The sequence below is a fragment of the Lynx rufus genome, unplaced genomic scaffold (assembly GCF_022079265.1).
Source record: "Lynx rufus isolate CCGP_SWC_20201006 ecotype Redwood Valley unplaced genomic scaffold, mLynRuf1.p SCAF_1, whole genome shotgun sequence".
In the NCBI taxonomy this organism is placed as follows: Eukaryota; Metazoa; Chordata; class Mammalia; order Carnivora; family Felidae; genus Lynx; species Lynx rufus.
This window is the reverse complement of record NW_025814823.1, coordinates 96,942,846-96,967,786: the sequence shown is the minus strand read 5'-3', so window position 1 is coordinate 96,967,786 and position 24,941 is coordinate 96,942,846. Positions and strand designations below refer to the sequence as shown.

The following is a 24,941-nucleotide window of genomic DNA, read 5'->3' as shown; positions in this document are numbered from 1 at the left end:
ACACTGATTTTCCTCTCAGGGCCTCTAATTTTATCGTTTCTAAAACTCACATGGGTCCCAAAGTGGGACTTAAAGCCATCATGGAAATACACAGATAAATAAATACATAAAGGAGGGCTATGCAAGGATTGCGTTTAATCCATTTCCATCTGCTTAAGGTGCATGAGGAAAGACAATCAAATCCCTACTCCCCCTATTCCAGATCTGTCCTGGAGACAGGTAGGAGGCCAGAGGGGTATCCAGTAGGGCTGATCCCTACAGCACGGCTACTCCACCCAGTCAATATAGAAGGTCTCAGACTGGGGCAGCAGTGTGACACAGGATCTGAAAGCAACTCAAATGCTCTGTTGCTACCAGCAAATTCTGCATTCAGTACACTTCCTTCCTCTTGTTATCTCACTTCCTTCCTGTCCCACCTTGTGTCCCTTCTCAGCCCATTCAAGTAGATTCTGCCACAGCCGTCGCACATTGCTGAAAGACATAATCCACTCCCTAACTCACCCCTGATACTTAGCACAATGTTTTGGACCTTGTAGATATCAAAATGTTGTTACACAGATCAAAATGCTATATAATCCTATCACAACAAAGGCCCAAAACCAAAACAAACAAACAAACAAAACCCAAGTGTCCAGATCCTATTTAGGATGTTAGATTAAAAAAAATTATTTGAGAAAATCCTAATGGGAAAATGTTGACTGGGCTTATAATTGTATTTGCTGTGATTAGCGTTGGCTGCTTTTATGGCAACGGGTGTTTGTGTTTATTTTTTATTTTAAAGTTTTTGTTTATTTATTTTGAGAGAGAGAGAGAGAGAAAGCGTGATCAGGAAGGGGCAGAGAGAGAGAGAAGACAGGGAGAATGTCAAGCAGGCTCCGCCCCATCAGCGTTGAGCCAGATGTGGAGCTCGAACTCACTAACTGCAAGATCGTGACCTGAGCTGAAGCTGGACGCTTAACCGACTGAGCCACCCAGGTGTCCCAGCAATGGATCTTTGTATGAACCCTAAATTTTATAACAATCCCATGCTAATTTATGTGAACAATAACATTATTAAGTGCATGATAAATATACACTTCCTCTCTTAAACACTAATGAGAGTGCAAGTGCCTTCATCAGGAGTAAGAAAAACGATGAAGTCTATTTTTTTTATTAAAGTGTACTTCATGTACAATATTATATTAATTTTAAGTGCGCACCACAGTGATTCAGCATTTATATACATTAGGAAGTGATTACCACAATAAATCTAGCTGCCATCTGTCGCCACACAAAGTCATTACCTATCATGAACTATATTCCCTGTGATGTACAATGCATTCTTTTTTCTTATTAATCTTTTAAGTGGAAGTATGTACCTTTTAATTCTCTTACCCTATTTCATCCATCCCCCTTTCCCTTCCTCCCCTCTGGCACTCACCAGATTGTTCTCTGTGTCTTTGAGTCTCTTTCAGTTGTTTTCTTTATCTGTTTGTTCTGTTTTTTAGATACCACATATAGTGAAATCATATGATATTTGTCTATCTCTGTATGCCTTATTTCACTTCACATAATACCCTCAAGTTCCATCCATGATGTTGCAAATGACAAGGTGTCATTACTTTTCATGTCTGAGTAATATTTCATTGTGTATGTGTATATATACCACATTTTCTTTATCCATTCATCTACCAATGGATATTTAGTTGCTTCTACATCTTGGCTATTATTTTTAAAAAAATTTTTTAATGGTTATTTATTTTTGAGAGAGAGAGACAGACAGACACACAGACAGAATGTGAGAGGGGAAGAGACAGAATCCAAAGAAGGCTCCAGGCTCTGAGCTATCAGCCCGGAGCCCAGTGCAGGGCATATACTGCGAGATCACGACCTGAGCTGAAGTTGGATGCTTACCCGGCTGAGCCACCCAGGCCCTGGTATGTCTTTGCTATTCTAATGCTATAGTGAAACTAAGGGTGCATATATCTTTTTGAATTAATATTTCCATTTTTTTAATAAATACTCAGAAGTGGAATTTCTTGATTATACGTTAATTCTATTTGTAGTTTTTTGACGAATCTCCGTACTGATTTCCATAGTGAATGTACCAGTTGTATTCCCCAAAACAACAACACATGAGAGCTCCCTTTTCTTCACATCCTTGCCAATACTTATTTATCTTTTTTCATGTTTATTTATTTATTTTTGAGAGACAGGGAGTGTGAGTGAGGGAGGGGCAGAGAGAGAAAGGAGACAGAGAATCCCAAGCAGGCTCTGTGCTGTCAGCAACAGTCTAATGTGGGGCTCGAACTGAGGAACCATGAGATCATGACCTGAGCTGAAATCTAGAGTCAGATGTTTAACTAACTAAGCCACCCCACTGCCCCTCTTGTCTTTTTGATACTAGCCATTCTGCCAGGTGTGAGGTAACATCTCATTATGGTTTTGATTGCATTTCTGTGGTAATTAGTGATGTCGAGCATTTTTTCATGTACCATGGCCCATTTGTAGGTCTTCTTTTGTGCAATGTCTCTTCAGGTTCTCTGCCCATTTTTTAATCAAACTACTTGCTTTTCTGATACTGAGTTATAGGAGTTCTTTATGTATTTTCGATATCAACTCCTTTATATATTTTGTGTATCATTTGCAAGGTGCAGTCTATTTAATTTTATTCACTTTCTCTATTTCTTCTTTGGTGTACATCAGATACTTTTCTTATAATGTTTCCAAGCTTTATATTTCAGTTTCTCTAGCTTTGGCCTAATCTGTTGAAAAAACAAAAAAAGATAAACTAAAACTGTCTTGACATAAAAAAGGTGTAATTTCATTTGGTGGATTTCATTTCATTTATATCTTTTTGCAACTTATAAAGTGTCTATTCTTCTTGTGGCTAAACCAAAGTGGTATTTATTTGAGCTTTGATCCAGACATGGGCATTCAAACCTCAGTATTCTTTAAAAAAAATTTTTTTTTAACATTGTTTATTTTTGGAGAGAGGGAGAGTTCAAGAGGGGGAGCGGCAGACACAGAGGGAGACACAGAATCGGAAGCACGCTCCAGGCTCTGAGCTGTCAGTACAGAGCCCGATGCTGGGCTCGAACTCAGGAATCATGAGATCATGACCTGAGCCCAAGTCAGATGCTTAATCACCTGAACCACCCAGGCACCCCCAAACCTCAGAATTCTTAATTAAATCTGGAAATTAGGTTACCAGGTGGGATTTTTTTCTCCTTCCTTATAAACTTATTATTAAGAATACTGTTGATCCAAGGACACCTGGGTGGCTCAGTCAGGTAAGCGTCCAACTTCGTCTCAGGTCATGATCTTAAGGTTTGTGGGTTCAAGCCTCGTGTCAGGCTCTGTGCTGACAGTGCAGATTCTGTTTGGATTTTCTGTCTCCCTCTCTCTATCCCCCTCCCTTGCTCATGTTCTCTCTCTCTCTCTCTCTCTCTCTCAAAATTAAATAAACATTTAAAAATTAAAAAAAAGAATATTGTTGATGCAGATATTTCAGTTATCTGTAACTCTTTTCTGAAAAAGAAAAGATTGTTGATGGAAGAAGAAACTTCTTAGAAAACTGGGTCTCTGTGTCAGCTCCAGAAATGACTTGCCACTTACTGAAAAAACTGGAGGTAAGGACAGTATATTCAGAATACTGACAGTTCAGTCAGAATTGTTATTCTAACAGTAAAATGTTTGAACTCTAGGCAGGGGCTTTGACCCTGTGCTCTTCTCCCCAAAAGTGCTGTCTTGCTGTCAGATACTCAGATAACTTTTCCATCCTATGACAGCTCTTGCAGTGGATGTGACAGTCTGTCTACACTGGGACAACATGTGGCTGCTTGATGTAGTGTAGCAGAGGGGACGTCACTGTTTTTCTAGGGTTCTCATATGTGACTGGTTAAATGAATAAGAAAGTAAGGTACAATCCAGTCACTCCCCGGAGACCGGACGCTTTAAGACAACGCACTTTTGTTCAAATCAGCTGAGGTAATGGCAAACAGAGAACCCTCTGACTTCAGCTACTCTCAGAGTCCTTCTGTTCACAGTGTTACTTTGTGCTGGACACCCGGGTGAGTAATGTTCCCATTTCATTGCCTCACATTTGAAGGTAGGTTTGAGTGGCTGAGCGAAAGAATCTATTTCATGGTCAGTATTCTGTCAGTCTTGTTTTTGGTTAGAAATGTCCCACCATTCAAATGGTTTTGAATCTCTCCTTCTTTAAGGCAGTATATATTTGGCCAGAATCATCATCCTTACCATATTTATTTGAATCATTATTTTGTACAAAGCACAGTGCTAGTTCCATCGTGAATTTTCCAATTTTTGGTCACACCGTCCTTAGGAAGGTCAAAGTGAATCTAACCCGCTCAGCTCTCTTGTGGTTCTGAATTTGAGTGCCATGAAGGACGGGACATTCACAACTGGATACTGGTCTCACAACTGGAGACTAGGCTTCTTCTTGTGGGTTTGCCATTCTCTTCATATTTAATCTTGCAGAAACTTAACTCTAACCCTGATTTGCTTCATCATTTACCAACAAGAGGGGGCACCTGAATGCTTCAGAAAGCGTCCTCCAACTGCGCTTTAGAGACAACCTGTTACTCAAAGGGCTTCTCCCGATCATCATGAGAGTTAATGAATGACCTTCACTTCAGATCCTTGTATTTGATTTTGTTGTTGTTGTTGTTTTGCTTCATTCCCTGGGGACTGTGCTGGGCCTGCACATCTTTCTGGCAATAGACATACTCATAAACACCATTTTTCAGTTTGAGTCTAGAGATTCTGTCTTCTAAGTGTGATATTTGTGGTTCTGTCTCTCGAGCTCCAAAGGGCAATATTACTCAGAATGATCTACTCATAGATAGGCAGGGTTCAAAACACATATTTTTTTTTTATAGACTATGCCTCTTTGGGGTTGCAGGCTGTTCCCAAATGCTTGTACCTTGGCTCTATTTTCCCCGAGAAAATGGCCTTGCTCATCTGGTTGTTACTTTGAATAAGAAGGAAAACACCAAGCTGCTTAGACTGTTTCATTTGTGGAGAAAAGGAGGGGTAGGGATGCATGTGTGTGTGTGTGTGTGTGTGTGTGTGTGTGTGTGTGTGTGCAGCGTGCTTGGGGGGGTTCAGGGAGGAATATCATTTGTGGAATGTTTTCCCGGAGGAGCTGTGGAGAGTTTGTTTTGGTGTAAACTGAGCCAGAACTTTGAAAATAAGAAAGACTTCCTAAATGCTTGCTCTCTGTATAACTACCTTGTTAAATAAATGCAGCAGTTGGACCAATTCCGTTTTTCTAATTCCATTGTACACTGGGGATAGCAGAAGGCGTTTTGCATTATGCAGGATCTGGTGTTTGGTTATTTGGAAAGGCTGCTCTACCCACCAGGTCACAGTGAATGACTACAGATGCGGGGAGTATGTTGACAGTGTCAGCAGTCAAATCTTTGCCACACAGACTGTGAAAAATTACAGGAGGGCACAACATAATTTATTTTGCTAACGATCTTTTTCCCATCTGCAGTTTGTACCTGTTGAAGCTTAAAGTGCACTTCCTTGTGCTGATCGAATTCTCGCTTCCCCCTTCTTTTTCCTTTCTTTGACAGGCGTGCACTGCTTGAAGCCTTAAGTTCAGATGAGCATTATTAACAGCAACCTTTATAGTCTACCAGGGAATAATTTAAATTTTTTTTGGTGTGTGTTTCTGCAATAGTTTCAAGATGCAGGAATGCAGATAGAGTTCTTGTTAAAAAAAAAAAAAAAGTTTAGACAGGTTGATTCATTTAGCTACCCAGCAGGATCTGATTGCTTTTTCTAAAATTAAATTCCAACGAAGAAAATCTCACAGATGATCCCATCCACATCCACAAACACATAGCACACAGTACACAGATAGATACACACAGTATGGTAGCCATGTTCAGGCCAGGAAGATATGCTTTCTTATGTGGAAACAGTTTAGGTTTTCATTAATTTTTAAAAGTGTTTTTCCTTTGGCCCATTTTCCCTTTGGATAAGCCGTGGCATATTAAATAGATATTTATGTGATTTTGTTCTTACTGAATCCTTATTTTTCAATCATTGGAGTCACCAGATTCTAGTGGAAATTAAGATGTTGTTTTCCATATATGTTGAGAGGGGGTGGGTGTATTTTATTTTACTTGTTTGATTGTAGCTGACGCAGTTAGAACACTCTTTTGTCCTGCTTTTTCAAGCTGAACGTGAACTCTATTTCAATGCTGAATAGGTAGGTAGAGCTGTAAATTGTGGATGTGCTAATAATAAGTTATTCTTATGGCCTTTCCAAGAAATCATTCTGGAAGAAAGGCAGTGGGAAGTATGTCTTGCTGTTTTTGGAGCACACAGAGAGTGAATGATACTCAGAAAAAAATGAAAATGTTTAATTTTTGTACTTTCACCTTAGTTTGAAATGCAGATGAAAGTTGCATTTTTATTTATGGCTTGAAGGATGGCAAAGCCTGATAACAAATCATAAAGAAATATGGAAGCCCCAATAGCAAATTTCATGCTGAAAATGTCATCATTTGTCACATATCAGTTGCTAAAAAAAGAGAAAAAAAAAGGCGGGGGGAGAGGAGGAATAAAACCTTGAATTCTTGAATTTGTGCAATACTTCAAGATCCAAACATAGCTGAAATCGTAATGTACGCTGGTCCATTAGACAGCATGTGCAAAGCTCTGGGATTTTTTTTTTTTTTTTTAAGCACAGGGTATAAACATGGATTATCCTGGGTACTTTCTTTTATCAAAGATACATTGACCTCTTACAAAGATTTTCACTAGTATCCAAGGCCTCTGGGTATTAGGTCCCACACTTTGCACAGAAAGACTGGGGTCAAAAGAGAGCTAGGGATATTGAATTAGTGAATTTGGTGGTCTGGAGGTTAGAGGGCAAACAGCCGCAAGATTTCTCACGGTCACTTAATAGCGTTAATGCTCTGTAAAATTAACTCGATTTAGAGCGGCTGACCTCCAGGCCAATAATGAAGTAGGGGCCTTTGTACTGAGTATTTCATTTTAATTCTTTAAGGCTATCTTTTCTCCTTCCTCTAGCCTCCAAATAATACTTAGCATCCCTGCCTGCCATCCATGAACACACACAAAAAAGTTTGGAGATCTTACCCATTTCGCTAGCTGATGTCTGTTGCCTTCTTTCAGTGAAACGTTACCTGATAGTAGACAGGTGACCCATGTCTTAGGTCGGCTGCGTTCCACAAGATTCTATGTCACATAAAGATAGAATAGTGCAGAAGATATTCTGGGCTGTGTGGGGGTGGGGGTGGGTCTTTGCAAATAACTATCATACACATAGTAACTTTCTCCACGTGAAAGAATGACCATGCTTAGTCAGTCAGAGATTGATGGAGATAAAGACATGATAAATAAAAACAGCTTCTTCAAAAACAGAGGGTTATATTTCTTAAAGTCCTTTTGGGGGTTGTATTTCTTGTAGAATCTTTAAAAGCATTTTGGCAATAGAGACCTGAAGGAAGAGAAACAAGTGAAAAACACTTCACTTCTACATGTTAATTTTTATGGCTATGCTGTAATACATTGAAGGACAGGTCTAAATATAGACATTGGAATCAGATGGCCCAGGCTTTTATTTCACTTCCACTTTTTATTATCTGGGTGATCTTGGGCAAGTTGTCCAGTCTGTTTATACATGAGCTTCTTTGATTATTAGGTAGGAATGACTGTCAAAGTGCCCTAATAGGATGGCACACGTGTAAATCCACATGAACATGGAAGGTATGTGGACATGTTAGTTATCATTTAATAAGACGTAGTTTCCAACCCTTTTTAGAAACATTGTCTGCTGGTAAGTTAATTAAAAAACTATTAACTGTGATATGTGTAGTGGAAAGAAAAGCGAGAAGGGAGTGGCGAAGCAGATTTCTAAAAGAGTGGGGCAATTATGTAAATAGCTAGAATTTATTGATTTAATGCTAATTATTTTTAGCTTGAGTAAGTTTGTCAGACATATAATGTTACATTAATATGTCTTAGCTGGTTGGATTGGCTTAATTTTCCATGTAATTTTCCAGGCAGTATTGAACAGCCAATCACTATCATGTGGGATATTAGAGAACATTGCAGTTACTTTACACTAAAGAGTCATCATTTTGGGCAGCAGTTTTAGAGAAGAGTGTAGCAATAAATGCACTCTTAGATTTACATTTATGCGTTCCATTGGAAGAGGTTCCAAAGAAAAGAAAATTTATATCCAAAACCCTAATGAAATTAAGTTTTATTTCAATGATTTGTGTATATATCTTTCATTCTTAATACTATAATGAAGGGAGAACAGTAGAAACCTACTGTTGAAAGAAGTCTGTTGAAGGGTGTAAAACTCCCTTGGTTGGAAACAGAAGAGCCACTTATCATATATAGTAAATGGTGCCCACAATATCTTAGACCAATATTCATAGAAACTAGTGACCACACTCTCTTGCCGGAATGTGTGAATGATTCATAAGATTTCTGGAAATCCCTGGGTATCAGGGAAGCATATGTGGCCTAGGAGAAGTAAGGAGAAATAAAAGTAAACTGTTTCTGTGACCAAAAGAGGAATTTTTAGAGAAGCCCATGAAGGCTGTAATTCATCATGAGACACCAAGCTGGGGTACCCAGGAAATTGTCTCATTGACCTCCAAGGTACATACAGTGTTTTTACCTTTCTGCAGTTCCCAAATATGTGCAATGCCATGTGGCTGGATTCCTATGGAAGGAGGTGAAAGGAACATTCCTAAGGAACATTCCTTAGCAATTGAAGGGTCTTTAGTGCCATCTGGTTTAACCTTCTTGCTTGGATGAGATCACAGCAGTTTGTCTGGGTTGTTGCACAAATACTCACTGCCCAAAGGAAAAGTGTGAGGGTAATATATGTGTTATTTTCCAGTATATTCTATATCACAAAGCTATATTTGGGTGTTATTATACCTCTTTCACAGATGAGAAAATTAAGGTTCAGTAAGGATAAGAAGCTTGAATACAATTCACTTACTGGTAGTTTGTAGGATTTGAACCCAGAAGGTTCTCACCTTTCTACTACGTCACACTATCCTGTAAGTACCCGCAATTAATTATAACAACAACAACAACATAATCCATCCTGATTTTAAAACAATGACTTCTTTTTCTCTTGAATTAAGATTTGCTGCTTAAGTGCTGAACATGTTCAGACAAGATGGAAGAAATTGTTCAAAAAGGGAGATGGGAAGAAAAAAAATTCTCTGAAGATGGAGGAGTATCCGTGTCAGGATGAAGAAATTGGCAAGTGGATAAATGTGACAAAACAGAAAAAGAGAAGGAAAGAAAATTCACTAGGGTAGGAGCTATGGAAAGGCCTGCGAGCCTACAAAATTAAGCTGTACCTTTACTGGAAGATACAAAATACTAGGCCAGGTGAAATCCTAATGATGCAAGAAACACATGCACATTGCTAAGTAGAATAACCACAGTTGTAACTCTTGGGAAATAACAATGGTTAATACCTTTTGAACTGGGACTCCAGAAAAAGGTAAATTAACATGCTTATCCAGGAGCTGAGCAGTTTTCTGGGGGCATAAATCTCAGCCATAAATGAGACCTGCTTGGACTCATTAAACCCACTAATCAATTAACTCCAGCTGGGAGGGAAGGAACAAAGGAGAAATTTGTTCCCAAACCATGTTCCCAAGGAAACTTCCAAAAGAAGGGAAAAAAGGCTCTGTGCTAAGCTCAGGCAGTGTCATATGCTAAATCTTTGCTTTTGGAGAGTCTCAGGAAATCATCCTGGTAGACTTAGTTTAGCTGAGACTTTTCCAAAGATATTTGACCATGGTATACTTTTTCAGTAACATATACATTAAAGTATGGAACAAACTTTTTGTGAATGTGTGATTCTTGAATATCTGGTAATGCTCATTGGCCTGTCAAGTGATTTGATATTTACAGAGAAAAAAAAAAGAAAGAGATACTTTTATTTGTACATATTTCACAGCTTTGAAATAGAAGATTCTTAGATTTCAGAAATTCAGTTATTTTCTTATAATCTTGTGTGTGCTACACATACTATATCATCTGACACATTCACCTGAGTGGCCAAAAAAGAAAACTACATGTAAAAGGTACATTGAATATTCAGATGGATACATTGAAGTACAATTTTATAGGATCTACGATCTATTTCTAGAATTCTGTCACATACAAACAAACTCCGTTTATTATGCTCTTTTCAAAGTGCTGACAAATCAGTCAATCAAATCAATCTAGATTCTTCTAAAATAGGAATCAGAATAAAATTATGTTTATTCAGAGAACTGCTGGGATCTCCAAGTTGTCACAGCACAGCAACCACAAACTTCGGGGCCAAGAAAGGGAAGGAAAAGGGGGAAAAATTAATGAGCTGGAAAGCTGGAGAAACTCCAAAATCTTTGGGAAATAGAAAAAATTTACATGACATAGGAAATTCTTGAATCATGTTATTAAGTCAGGAAGACACAACATTTACTATGGGATTTTTTTGATCCTACATTCCTCAAAAAAAGAAAAAGTACGTCGTGCTATTGCCAGAAAGATGATAAACTAGCATATTTAAAGTTGAGAAAGAAAAGAAAATTTGCAGGTTACAATTTTTGAGTCAAGTAATATTGTAGAGCGTTGCCTAATATCAAGGATATATGATTTACAAAGGCAGTTGCCATCACACACTTACTAAATACTTAGCAATTTCAGTTGGACAAAACCAGTGATGTGCTCGACATGAACACATTCTCTGCAGAGATGCAGTCCATTTGAGAAAGAAAAGTGCTCAATGACTCTCTCTGTTGGTCATCACTAAATATAATGCTAACAGATAAATTTTAAAAAATTGTTAATAATGGTAATAAAAAAATTGTTAAAAAAATGTTAATTGTTAATTGAGTTGTACTGCAGACTCGAAAAGGTGTTCTGAGATAGGCATGGGAGAGCATGTGCTACTTGTACAGGAAGGAACGGCGTTAGTGGGTAGATTGCTTTGAATGCCAGGAACCAACAGCTTTAGTCACAGAAAATGTTTGATTGGAAACAGTTTCTCTTTACAATTACAAAAACAACCACATTATTGTGAGTGTTTATTCTTCTTTTCAGTGTGTTTGATTGAACAGCTTGTATGAGACTGATTTTTTTACTGGAGTCTTCCAGCTGTCGGTGAAAAACAGGTATACGCTCACCAGTTTTTAAAATAAAGATGATAAAAATATTTTTCTTGAAACATGTTATGGCCAATAATTTCAAGGTTTATTCAAATGATGATATGTTTGAATCTTGAAAAGGCTAAACTTAGTGCGTAAAAGCATATAGATCATGACTTTGTCTTGCTGAATCAAAGTATTCCATGATTTAAAATAAGACTGTATTGTAGAGCATTTTGGCTCATACTATGAGTTTGATTCTTATTCAGTGCTTGATGATTTTCTTCTCTCATCAGAGAAAAAGATTGATAATGTGTCATGATTATGTTTTACATCAATATCTAAATGCTGCCACAAAATTACTTTCAAGGGCCAAATACAATGTAGCAAACAAAAATCTATTTGCAAGAACCTTCCAAATTAAAACATTTTAATATGCTTTGGTTGCCAATTTATATTCTGGAGGCCCATTAAAGATAGTGTTTGATGTGAAATTTCTTCATAATTTTTGGGTCAGTGTTTAACTTTTTAAAACTATGGAAGTTTACCGCCGTTATGCTTAACTTATAAGACTAAAAATATAAATCAACTCAACCTGTACCTATTACTTAATCTATACCTAATCTCCCTATTTATTTCTGGCATTATGTTGAGATCTTGGTGTGAGATTAGAAGTGATATTTTCCTTATGACTGATCAGAAATGAATGAAAATGCCAATTTCAACATAGGCTTTATTTTTATAACTTAAAATCATAACACTTAAAGTTTACCCAGTTAGTGATAGGGATTTTTGTTAAATAACTAGGACATGTGTTGTAGATAAAATGTTTGAGAAACCTTGGTGTAGAGGAGTATTTTGGAAAATGTTAGATGAGAAACTCAAGGGTTTGGAGGCATGGAACATGGAAACCATTAACAAAGAAAATGGCATTGTTTCTTTCTTTTTTAAAGTAGGTGTCATGCACACTGCAGGGCTTGAACTCATGACCCTGAGATCAAGAGTCATATGCTTAACCAATTGAGCCACCCAGGCACCTGATGCCATCGTTTCTAAAACCAAACTTGAATAAGACAAGAGGGAGTCTGATGTTCAAGTAATTCTATAAAACAGAGTTTTGTCCACAAGAACAGATATGACTGGAAAAAAAAACATACTGGAGAAATACCAGTGGTAATCAGGAAATTAGAAAGAACGAAGGGAAAGATGAACTTGGGTGCTGATTCTTGATTTGTTCATCCAGTTAATAATACAAAAATATTTTCTGAAGCTAGAGAGGTTAAGTAGCTAGTTACTATGGAACTGAGTTAGGTGTCTGAGATAAGACTAGATCCTACGTCTGTTGGAATCATAACCTGGTCTCTGGACCTCTGGTGACTGCCATTGACTGTATAATACAACCAGCAAGGACTACTTTTTGAAGAAATATCATGTGTTGGATTTTATTTGAGTGAAATCAAGGGCCTGTGAAATATCTGCCCAAGATATCAATTGTGCGGTTGGACATAAAGGTGTGACATTCAGAGGAGCTGTCTGAGCTGCAGGCTTCAGATTAGGTGTCATTGTATTATATACAAGTTGATATGACTTTACCTCAAACATTTTATCTGCAAAACATGTACTTAGTCATTTAACAAGTGGAGGATTTAAATAGAAAAGAGCCTAAAAACACCTGATATTTAAAAGTTAGATAAAAATCCCAATATTGGTGGGTTAGATGGAAGAGAAGCAATTAGAGAAGACCAAGAAGGAATGATGAGTCAGAAGCGAAGGAAACCAGTGGGGTGTGATGTCACAGAATTCAAAGGAAGAGAATGTATGTGAGGAGAAAGTCCACTATGTGGAAGTCTGCTGGGAAGTCAAGAAAAATAAGGAAAATCCCCAGAGGCTTTAATGCAGAGCAGTATTGTAGAGATTCCCAAGTCGGTGGAGTATTTAAAAACAAAGCACTGAGCATGGGTCCTAAAAAGAAAGTATGAGTGCTGATTGCGAATTTAGACTCCTGATTCCAGGGGAAATTGCCCATGGCATCTGAATATAGGCAGGTTTAAATGAATTTGGGTTGTCAGTGGAAACTTTGGAGTTCTCCACTGAAGAGTGACTGGGGGAGTAAAGACACGCATGGTCTTTAGCATTGTAGATACCCAACATTTGTCTTTTGGTCCTTACAAGCACAAGTTCAAATGAGGTTGATTTGCCCTTTGTGCCTCTTCTCTTTGGTTTCCTTTCACACATCAATCTCCTCTTATGTCACTTTTCTCTTAGAGAGGGATGTGTGTGTGTGTGTGTGTGTGTGTGTGGGCACAGTTCAGGGGAACATGGAATAATCTTAATGTTGAAATGTGGAATTAAGAAACGAGATATATCCAAGCTATTCTGTGGGACAACATAACTGAATTTAAAAGCAAATCATGGAAGTCATTGTCATAGATGAATAACACGCTTTATAATTTGATGAGGAGGGTATTTAATATTACGATAAAATTGTAAACAGCCATGCCAAGTTCCGATTTCAAAAGGATGTTTATTTATAGAAAAACAATTGCTACAGGGCCATTTCTGCAAAACTATTGTGTGGAAAATAGTAGTAAAAAAATCGCTCTTTTTGACCATTTTACTATAATATGTGAATAAGGATTTACTTAATGTTGTATTATATTTTATAAAATGAAGTTAATATTACAAATGGAAGAAATGGTTGGGGAAAAGGACCCTTCTAATTCATTAGGAAGTTTTTCTCTTTTTGTAAAAAAAAAAAAAACAAAACAAAAACAGCTTTGTTTTTTTATCAATTCTTTTTGAAATATAGAACACCATAGAAACAGTGGCATCTTCTATTGGGGTACAAACTGGCAGATCATTTATTTTGTCTGATTTCTTAATTACTGAGCCTGCTGTATATGGTACCAAAATTTATAGACTTTGCCAGAGTCATTTTGTCGTTTTACCCAAGATTTGTATAATTTATTTTTGATGTGGTGGACATGATATTGCATTCAATTATCTGTGCATCTATTTCCTAAAGTAACTTGAGTGTAATAAATAAGTATTTTGGTTTCAAAAGAAATCAATCCCGTTTAAATTTGTTTATTTAAAAAATGTGTTAATGTTTTTATTTATTTTTGAGAGAGAGAGAGAGAGAGAGAGAGAGAGAGAGAAAGCATGAGCCAGGGAGTGGCAGAAAGAGACGGAGACACAGAATCTGAGTTGTCAGCACAGAGCCTGACGCGGGACTGGGACCCACGAACTGTGAGATCATGACCTGGGCCGAAGTCCGACGCTTGACCAACTGAGCCACCCAGGTGCCCCAATCCTGGTTACATTTAAATGGAAAGGCTAGTTGTTTTGAAGAATTCATTCATTGCTTTCCTTATTCAACAAATCTACACTTAGGACTTATTGTGAGCTAAGTCCTGCTCTGCAGTTAGGGGTAGATCAGAGAACAGAGCCAAGTTCCTGTTTTCAAGAAGCTTATATATCTACTAGGGAAGAAAGACACCAAACAAACAGAAAGATAATATGTTGAATGGCAAAAAATAATATAAAGAAAAATTAGAGTGTTTGGAAATTGGAACTGATGAGAAGAACATGAGTTGGGCTCTCAAAAATGGTGATCAGGGGAGCTTAACAATTATGACCATAGCCAGAATAGTCCGGGAGAGATGTTCCTAGCTCTTCCTTAGACCCCATTGGCACTGGGACTCTGGAAGTTGGCTTCTGCCAGTGTGTGTACAAGTATACATGTCTGCTTCTATACTTTGCTCCAGAGTCAGAGACTGGGCAGGGAATGGCAGAGTGTAGGTCGCGCACCCAGACTTGAACTTTGCAGAGAGATCATCTGCTCCCCTGCACCATTTCTAATGGAAATGTGACCCTGTCCACCCACCAATCTTGGGTTTTCCCTAGTTTGGGGATGTAATTATAAAATTCAGGATAAGTCAAGTTGAATTTTAGATAAATACTAGTTAATGTTTTAGTATAAGTATGCTCAAATTTAATTGAGTGCCCTGTAGTTGTTTTTGCTAATTCTGACAACTCTACCCCAAACAGGAAAAGTGTTGTTTGCTGACAGCCCCCAAAATGACAAAATGCCCATTCAAATCCACTAAAGGTGAAGATTTAAGAAAGACTGATACATAACACCGGACTCATAAAACAGTGTACTCAGTACTATAATTAGGAGTGAATATACAAATCTGTGGGAGAGCATCTAAGAAAGCAACTTATTTTTTTCTGCCTAGGAGTTGGATGGAGAGTTTCACCAAGCCACAAATTTTTGAGCTGAGTTTTGAGCTGGATCTCAAGATGAGTAGGAATTTACCAAGGGATTAAAAAAAAAAAAAAGGAGAGAGAAGAGAGTGCTTCACCAGCAGAGAAAGCAAGCAGCGTGTACCACAGGGTCATCAAGTGAGCATCATCAAATTGGTGTGGTTTGCATGAAAGGGTTCTTGTGTATCAGAAGTGATTGGGGACGAGTGTGGAGAAGGGCTTTGTGTGAGATGGAGAAGGTGTCTTTTTTTAATAAAAAATATATATATATTAATTTTTATTCATTTTTGAGACAGAGAGAGACAGAGAATGAACAGGGGAGGGGCAGAGAGAGAGGGAGACACAGAATCCAAAGTAGGCTCCAGGATCTGAGCTGTCAGCACAGAGTCTGATGTGAGGCTCAAACCCATGGGTCCTGAGATCATAACCTGAACTGAAGTCGGATGCTTAACCAACTGAGCCACCCAAGCACTCCCAAGAAGGGTCATACACACTAGAAAAAAGAGAGAGAAGAACTGAGTTTGGAAAGCTTGCTGTAGCTGCAGAGCTGCTAGATATGACTTGACTTCGGTTTTATAGGTTTGGTTTTATGTATTTATATCTTGAGCCCCCAAGAGAAAAAAAATACCTTAAGTTACTGAGTTATTATTACAAAGGTACTTGTTGGCTGGCAAGAGACTCTCCGTGTTTGGTTTGTGGGGCTCTGGAAGGGGGACATAAAGCCAGTACAGATGGTAAGTCATGGAGTGAATTATGGTGTGGGGTGTCAATACAGGTGAACACTGATGAGGCCACAACTGTGCTACTGGTCCAATGCACTGAGAAGGCCATTAGCCCATCCGGTGAAACTGAATGTAAGACCAGAAAGGAACCTCGGAGGTGACAAGTGAGTGACGGTGCATTAGATGTGTTGCAAGTTCATGACTTTACAAGTGAGTAAATGTACAGACGTGCCTGGACTTTTCCTTCATCAGGGCATTTATCTCCTTTCCCTGTGCCACTCAAAGAAAAGGTGAAGCCTTGAAATTAAATCATAGATTTTCTTCAAAGGGAAAGTTTGTTATGGCCAAGTACATAGTAACTTCTTTATTACTATGAGAGTTTTGAATTCAGAGAACACAGACACCTATGGACTTGGGTAACTGTGTTTCTTCAGGATATGATATCGTAAGAGATTTTTGATTCGCTGTGCATGCCAAGACACGCTCATTTGTCGCCCAGTTGGCTCAAAGTCTTGAAGACCTGAATCAAATAGAAGTGAAATCTCAAAAAATTTTTTCTCATGGCTTAAGGTAACTTTCACCCACTTCCGTTTTTGCTTCTTTGACCTGTTCATTTCATTGTTTTTTAAGGCACATCTCAGACATTTTGAGTCACATGAAGTTGGAAGACTTTTTTTTTTAAGTAATAAAAAACCAGCCTGGAGGGGGGGAACAAACACGGAGGGAAATCACTCAGAAGTCACACTGTCCCAACACCTCTGGGCCACACAGCGAAGAGCAAAATCATTCCCCTGAAAATTGGTCAGGCTTTGTGCATCCAAGAAGGTTTGGGGGGATAGATGCAGAAAGGACCATCACATCCTAGTGGGGGTGAAATGGGGGTGTGCTGGATCCCAAGCTGGCTCTTCACAAAACTTCTTCTCTAGGAGTGGAGTTCCTGGCCACCAGGCTCAGTTTTATACCCTTGATGAGGCTGTGCCTGCCCTGGGTAAAACTTTCATCATAGAGGTTGAGGGCAAGATTGTCAGCAGTGAGATAGGTATGGTTCTGTGATGTGGCATTTGTCTTGGAGATGTTCCTGGCTGCCTGGATCTTGTGCAGCGTGACATAGTCAGGGTTCTTGCTCACAGCATCTCCAGGGTGAGCAGGTTGGGGTTGAGGGTTCACACTAGGCCTGGTCTCAACCTGGCCCTGGCCTCATGCTTACTCCTCTAGCCCTTCTCTGGGCTGTCAGATCCTGCAAAACTTTTTGCTATATCAAATTAAATACTTTACTAACTTCACCTTAATTTTTTTTTTTTGCATATTCTATATCTTCGGCAGATATATATATAATTTTACCTTTAGGAAGATACATACTATTAGAGAAAGAGAAAGCAGAGACAAAACAATTAATAACATGATGGTTTTTAAAAAGTTGTTGAGAAACTGTACTTGACTGCTTGTAAATTTCATTATTTCTAAATCTGCCTCTGCCTCCCACATTAATGTGAATAATGGGAAGTTTCTGTAGAAAAATTCTGCATAGGCCCTCTAGTTATGCATGTAATAAATTAATATCACTGTGTTGTAGAAGATACATAAATGCATGTACGCTTCTATAAACTCACAGAGCAAATTTGCATTTCTGGAATTCATTTTTTGTAAACAGTCAATAATTAGTGTTGAGCACAAATAATGGAAGGATATATGAACGAAGACCAACTTTGCCAAAGATTAGGAAGTGTGCATTGGGACAAGGGAAGATTAAATAGAGGTAAAACAAACAAACAAACAAAAAACAACCAACCAAACAAAGGAAAAAACAAAGCAAGACAAAAACACCAAAACCTGAACATAGTGAGAGGAAATGTTGAGAAATATTTGGTCTAACATGACTTAGCTGGGTTTCTGGAAACACAGACTTTCTTCCAAAGGAGTAACCTGGGAAACCAGTGGATAAGTAGGGGAAATAGAGGACCATTTCGAGGAAGCCAGAGGGGTGCCAGAACTGCATTTTGGCCCAGTGCAAAGGATTGTAGCCATTACATGACCAGAAAGGACTCTATTTTCTCCTTCCTTCTTTCTTTCTTTCTTTCTTTCTTTCTTTCTTTCTTTCTTTCTTTCTCCTCTCTCTCTCTCTCTCTCTCTCTCCCTCCCTCCCTCCTTCCCTCCTTTCCTCCTTCTTTTTCCTTTCTCTGAAAACCTGATTTCTAGAACCTCACAGACCCTGGAGCAGAGTGTTCTGGAGATTTAGAAGAGAGTTGGCTTATGTTAGATAAAACTGTTCATTTCTGTAATGTTCTCCAGTTTCATTGTGGAGACCGTGAATACCTTTTGGTTCACCTGTTCTTTGGTATTTAGCTTTGTATTCTTTGATGCTAATGCCAAATGATGTCTTCATCTTTTAATTAAATTTTCTAGTTGTTTGCTGCTCCTGTATAGACTTGCATCTGACTGTGTATTTAGCCACACTGTCAATAGATCAATAATTTTGTGTTTATGCAATTGATTACATCATTTACAAATATAACCACTTTTTCTCCTCAGTTCTAGTCTTTTATGTTTCTCATCTCTTTCTATTGTGCTAGTTATGGCCTCTAACTCAATATTGAATGGAAATAGTAATGACCAGTATTCTTGTACCATTCCTGACTTTATTATTACTTTCCAAATTTTTACTGGTGTAAGAACACTTAACAAGAGATATACTCTTTGAAATTAAAAAAAAAAATTAACGTTTATTTATTTTTGAGAGAGATATCAGGTGGGGGAAGGGCAGAGAGAGACTCACACACACAGAGTCCAAAGCAGACTCCAGGCTCTGAGCTGTCAGTGCAGAGCCCGATGTGGGGCTTGAATCCATGAGCCATGAGATCATGACCTGAGCTGAAGTTGAAAGCTCAACCGACTGAGCCACCCAGGTGCTCCCACCCTCTGAAAATTTTAAATTGTATAGTACAATATCTTTTTTTAAATATTTATTTATTATTTGGGAGAGTGCAAGTGGAGGAGGGGCAGAGAGAGCAGGACAGAGGATCTGAAGCAGGCTCTGCGCTGACAGGCTGACAGCAGTTAGCCAAAGTGGGGCTTGAACTCCCGAACCATGAGATCATGACCTGAGCTGAAGTCAGATGCTTAACCGACTGAGCCACCCAGGTGCTCCTGGTACAGTATCTTTAAATACAGACACAGTGTTGTATAACAGATCTCTGTAACTTACTCATGTTGCATAACCAAAACTTTTTGCCCATTGATTAACACCTCCTGTTTTCCTATCCTCTTGGCCCCGAGTAACCACCATACTATTCCCTGATTCTATGAGTTTGACTATTTTAGATTCCTTGTATAAATGGAATCGTGCATTATTTGTCTTTCTGTGATAGACTTATTTCATGTACCATAATGTCTTCAAAATTCATTCATATTGTTGCATATTGCACAGTTTCTTTCCTTCTGAAGGCTGAATAATATTCCATTATATGTATATATACTTTTTTAATTAATTCACCCATCCATGGGCATCTACTTGCTTCCTTATCTTGGCTATCGAACATGAGAATGCTACCTATCTCTTCGAGATCCTTATTCCAATGATTTTCAATAAATACCCAGAAGTGGGATTGTTGGATCATAATGATAGTTCTATTCATATTCTTTACATTTTTTTTTTAACATTTATGTATTTTTGAGGACAGAAAGAGACAGAGCACAAGCAGGAGAGGAGCAGAGAGAAAGGGAGACACAGAATCCAAAGCAGGCTCCAGGCTCTGAGCTGTCAACCCAGAGCCCAATGCAGGGCTTGAACTCACAAACTGCGAGATCATGACCCGAGTCAAAGTCGGATGCTTAACCAAGTGAGCCACCCAGGCGCCCCTAGTTCTATTTTTATTCTTTAAAGGCACCACCATACTGTTTTTCATAGCAGCCGTACAATTTTGCATTCCCACCGACAGTGTACAGGGTTCCCATTTCCCCATATCCTTCTCCACACTTGTTGTCTTTTGTTGTTTTGATAATAATCACCCTGATAGGCAGAAAGTAAAATCTCATTGTGGTTTTCATTTGCCTCTTTTCATTTGGTTATTAACATTGACCATCTTTACATATACATGTCAGTTATTTGTATGTCTTTTTTGGAGAAATGTCTCTCTAAATCTTTAGCCCATTCTCAAATTCTCAAAAATTTATTAGTGTATTTGTTGTTGAGTTCTCAGAGTTCCCTATATATTTTGGAAATATACCCCTTATCAGATAAACTGGTTTGGAAACATTTTGTCCCATTCTGTAGGTTGACTTTGTTGATTGTTTTCTTTGCAGAAGTATTTAGTTTGATATAGTCTGATTTTTCTATTTTTGGTTCTTTGGGTATGTGTTTAGCATCATAACCATGAAATCATTACCAGGACCCATGTCCTGAAGCTTCCCCCAATGTTTCCCTCTCTATGTTTTATAGTTTGAGGTCTTAAGTTTAAGTTTTTAATCCATTTTGAGTTTTTGTTTTTGTTTTTAGTTTTTTGGTATTGTGTGAAATGGGACTCCATTTTAATTCCTTTGCTTCTGGCTATTTAGTTTTCCCAACTCCATTCACTCAAGAGACTGTCCTTTCCCCATTGTATATTTTTGGCTGCTTTTTTTTGTGAATGAATTTACCATATAACATAGGTTTACTTCTGAGCTGTTTATTCTGTTCCATTGATCTGTGTCTGTTTTTCTGCCAATACCATACTGTTTTGATTACTGTAGCTTTGTAATGATGGTTGAAGTCAGTCACTGTGATGCCTTCAGCTTTGATCTTCTTGTTCAAGACTGACTGGCCTATTCACAGTCCTTTGTGGTTCCATATAAGCTTCAGAATTGGTTTTTCTATTTATGTAAAATGTGTCGTTGGGATTTTGATAAAGATTGCATTGAATCTGTAGATCGCTTTGGGTAGTATGGACTTCTTAATAATAGTATGTCTGACAATTCATAGATACAAGATGATTTTCTATTTATTTGTATCTTAATTTCTGTCATCATTGCTTTGTAGTTTTTGACATGTTGGTCTTCACCTCCTCAGTTAAATTCATTCTTTTTGGTGCTCTTGTAAATAGGACTGTTTCCCTTATTTCCTTTATGGTAGTTCATTGTTTGTGTATAGAAATACAACCAGTTGTGTATATTGATTTTGTATCCTGAAAGTTTACTAAATTTGTTTGTTACTTATAATAGTTTTTTACAGAGTCTTTAGTTTTCTATATAAGATTATGTCATCTGCAAACAAGGGCAATATTACTTTTTCCTTTCTAATTTGGATGCCTTTTATTTATTTTTATTATCTAGTTGGTCTGGCTGGATCTTCAATACTATATTGACTAGAAGTGGTGACACTGAGTATCCTTGCTTTGTGCTGGACTTAAAGGAAAGGCTTTCAGGTTTTCACTGTTGAGTATGATGTTAGCTGTGGACTTTGTATATATTGCCTTTATTATGCTGTGGTAATCCACTTCTGTTCCTAGTTTTTTGAAAGCTTTTATCATGAAAGGGTATTGAATTTGTCAAATGCCTCAATTTAGATGATTTATGTGATTTTTACCCTTTTTTCTAATATATGTGGTAAATCATATTAACTGACTTTCATATGTTGAAATCGTCATTACCTTTCAGGGATCATCCACTTGGTCATGGTGTAAGATTTCTTGAATGTGCTGTTTAATTCAGTTTCCTAGTATTATGTTGAGAATTTATGCAACTATATTTATCATAGATATTGTCCTGTAGTTTTCTTTTCCTGTGGTGTCTTTGCTGGGTTTTTGTATTATGGTAATAAAATTCCTCAAAAATAAATCTGGAACCATTTTCTCCTTTTCACTTTTTTGGAGGAATTTGAGGATTGGGAATAATTTTTCTTTAAATGTTTGGTAGAATTCACTGGTGAGGCCATCTGGTCCTTGGCTTTTGTTTTGGGGGGGGTTAAATTATTCGGTCTCTTTACTAGTAATTTGTTCAGATTTCCAATTTCTAAATGATTCACTCTTGGTAGGTTATGTCTCTAGGAATTTATTCATTTATAGTTTGTTGGCATAAAATTGTTCATACTAATCTTTTATGATCCTTTGTATTACTGTGGCATCAGTTGAATGTCTCCTCTTTCATTCATAATTAATTTTATTTGAGTCCTCTCTTTTTTTTCTTGGTAAGTATAGCTAAAGGTTTGTCTAGTTGGGTATGTTTTAAAAAAACAGCACTGATTTCATTAATGTTTTCTATTATCTTTTTTGTCTCCATTTCATTTATTGGTAGTTTGATCTTTATTATTTCTTTCCTTTTACTAATTTTGGATTTCATTTGTTCTTTTTCTAATTCCTTGGGATGTAAAATTAGGTTGTTTATTTGAGCCTTATCTTTTTTTCTTAAGGTAGGCATTTATTGCTATGAACTTGACTTATAGAACTACTTTTGCTGCATCCCATAAGTTTCAGTATGTTGTATTTGCATTTTAATTTCTCTGAAAATATTTTTGATTTCTCTTTTGATTTATTCTTTCACTCATTGGTTGTTCAGTATCATGTTATTTAATTTCCACATGTTTGTGACTTTTCTTTTCTTCTTATAATTGATTTTGTACCTTTGTGCTATGACAAGGAGATGAGCATCTTCCCCTGTGCCGTCCAAGCTGAGCCCTGAGTGGGTAGCCATGGTGAGTGCTTGCACACCTATTAAAACCTGCTACTTTTTTGCTAGATGTGGGGTTTTATGGAAACAAGCTTCATTGGCTTTCAAGAGCTAGGGATTTTAGAGGCCTTTGCCTTGGATGAGAGTCTTTGATGTTGAAGTATTAAATTTGAGGTCAAACCCTTTGCTTTTCAGACAGAAGCTCAGACTTGAGAGTTACTTCCTGATTGTATGGCATAGTGCCAGGAGCTGAGTTTATGGCGCACTCTGTCTCAGCTTTTCAAAACTGTTTCCCTGTGGATATTTTCTTATTTGCCTGTTGTGTGGGAACCTTTCAGCTACTTTCTGGATTTTTTTCAGAAGAAGTTGCTTGGTGTGTCGGTGGTTGGAGAGGAGTTCAGGAGCCTTCTGAGCCACCATCTTGGTTGACCTATACACTTGTATTTTAAATTGTTACATTCTTCTGATAAGTTGAGGCCCTTTTCATCATGTAATGATCAACTCCATTCTTTTTTTTTTTTTTTTTTTTAAATTTTTTTCAACGTTTTTATTTATTTTTGGGACAGAGAGAGACAGAGCATGAACGGGGGAGGGGCAGAGAGAGAGGGAGACACAGAATCGGAAACAGGCTCCAGGCTCCGAGCCATCCGCCCAGAGCCTGACGCGGGGCTCGAACTCACGGACTGCGAGATCGTGACCTGGCTGAAGTCGGACGCTTAACCGACTGCGCCACCCAGGCGCCCCTCAACTCCATTCTTAATAGAACTGTTTATCTTAAAAGGTCCTTATCTGACATTAAGATAGCTATTCTAGTTTTATTTTCATTAATATTTCTGAGATAAGTCATGTTCTACCATTTTCTCCCTATACTTCCATGTCCTTATGTTTTCAGTAAGTTATAAGCATATACCTATAACTCCTTAACACTTAATTTTCTAATTTAGTATATTTATATAGATTGTCATTATTGATATGCTTGGGCCTATTTTTACTAACTACCAATTTATTAGTTGGTTCTTTCTTTGTCTGTTTCTTTTTAATTCTTTATTACTTTTATGATTTGAGTTGATATTTATACTGCTCTCCCAGTAAGGCAAGAACTTAGTACTTTGTCTACCAATGGATTTTCCACCCCTAAACCCAGATCATTGCCACTCCCCATCCCGAAGCCTTCTACATACACATATGTAAACACTAGTTCAAACTAGTTCCACATAATTCTGGGGATTTCACAGTTCTCTGAATTTTCACACTGCACTTCTTTCAAGAGGGTTGATTTTGGCCAAGGGATCCAAGCTAGTTTTACTAGATTTATATCTTATCAGAACTGGAGCCTGATTTTTTAGAGTTGCTATTTATTCTATAGCTATTTCCAACTATAATTTGCATACTTTTCTATGGTTGGTTTTTGAGACTACTAATGCCACCGTTATGTAGATTTGGAATTACTAACAGTATACTTTGTGTTTTGCTTACCTGAAACACTTCGGATAAAGGGTACAAGTGCTCTAATTATTTCTTTGTGGGGGTAGGAATTGTTTGTTAAAGTTTAACATAAACTTTTTTTCAAGGCTAAAGTTCAAAATTTAAATTTAAATTTAAAATTTAAATTTAAAATTTCTCATAATTTGTTTTTAATGACTGATGTTTATTTTAAATGTTGGAGAGATAGGCCAATTTGGACATGGTCATTCCTCCTCCACTTAATGGTATTTGGAGAAATATTCATGGCTTCTCAAAACCATTGGTGTAGTTTATGTTATTTATTTATTTATTATTATTTTTTTAATGTTTGTTTATTTTTGAAAGGAGAGAGACAGAGAGCAAATGGGGGGAGGAGGGACAGAGAGGGAGGGAGACACAGAATTTGTATATGTGCTGCCGAAGCGAGCACAGGGAGACACAGAATTTGAAGCAGGCTCCAGGCTCCAAGCTCCGTGTCAGCACGGACCCCAACATGGGACTTGAACCTACAAACCTCGAGATCATGACCTGAGCCAAAGTCGGACACTCAACCGACTGAGCCATTCGGGCACCCCAAGACCATTGGTGTAGTTTAGATGCACAACCCTTCTTAGGTCAGTGTTGGCTTCAAGTTCTGGAACACATTTCATAGTTGGTGACATGGGCTTTTTCAACAGTATTTATTTGTTGTCAT

At 37.7% G+C, this 24,941-nt stretch overlaps 1 long non-coding RNA gene across 15 annotated transcripts in view; it reads left to right on the top strand.

The window, feature by feature from the left end:
• The first annotated feature begins 3,940 nt into the window (after positions 1–3,940).
• Positions 3,941–24,941, top strand: part of LOC124515095 (uncharacterized) — a 74,677-nt gene continuing 53,676 nt past the window's right edge. For 5 of the 15 annotated variants that reach the window (XR_006962756.1, XR_006962751.1, XR_006962737.1 and 2 more), the window contains exons 1-5: positions 3,945–4,052; positions 9,153–9,328; positions 11,113–11,183; positions 15,398–15,563; positions 16,201–16,357. This is a non-coding gene — a long non-coding RNA (uncharacterized LOC124515095). Of the gene's footprint in view, positions 4,053–8,967; positions 9,066–9,152; positions 9,329–11,112; positions 11,184–14,426; positions 14,459–15,397; positions 15,564–16,200; positions 16,358–24,941 lie in introns of those variants that run through there. The other 10 variants (XR_006962749.1, XR_006962732.1, XR_006962733.1 and 7 more) reach the window with 8 other exon arrangements.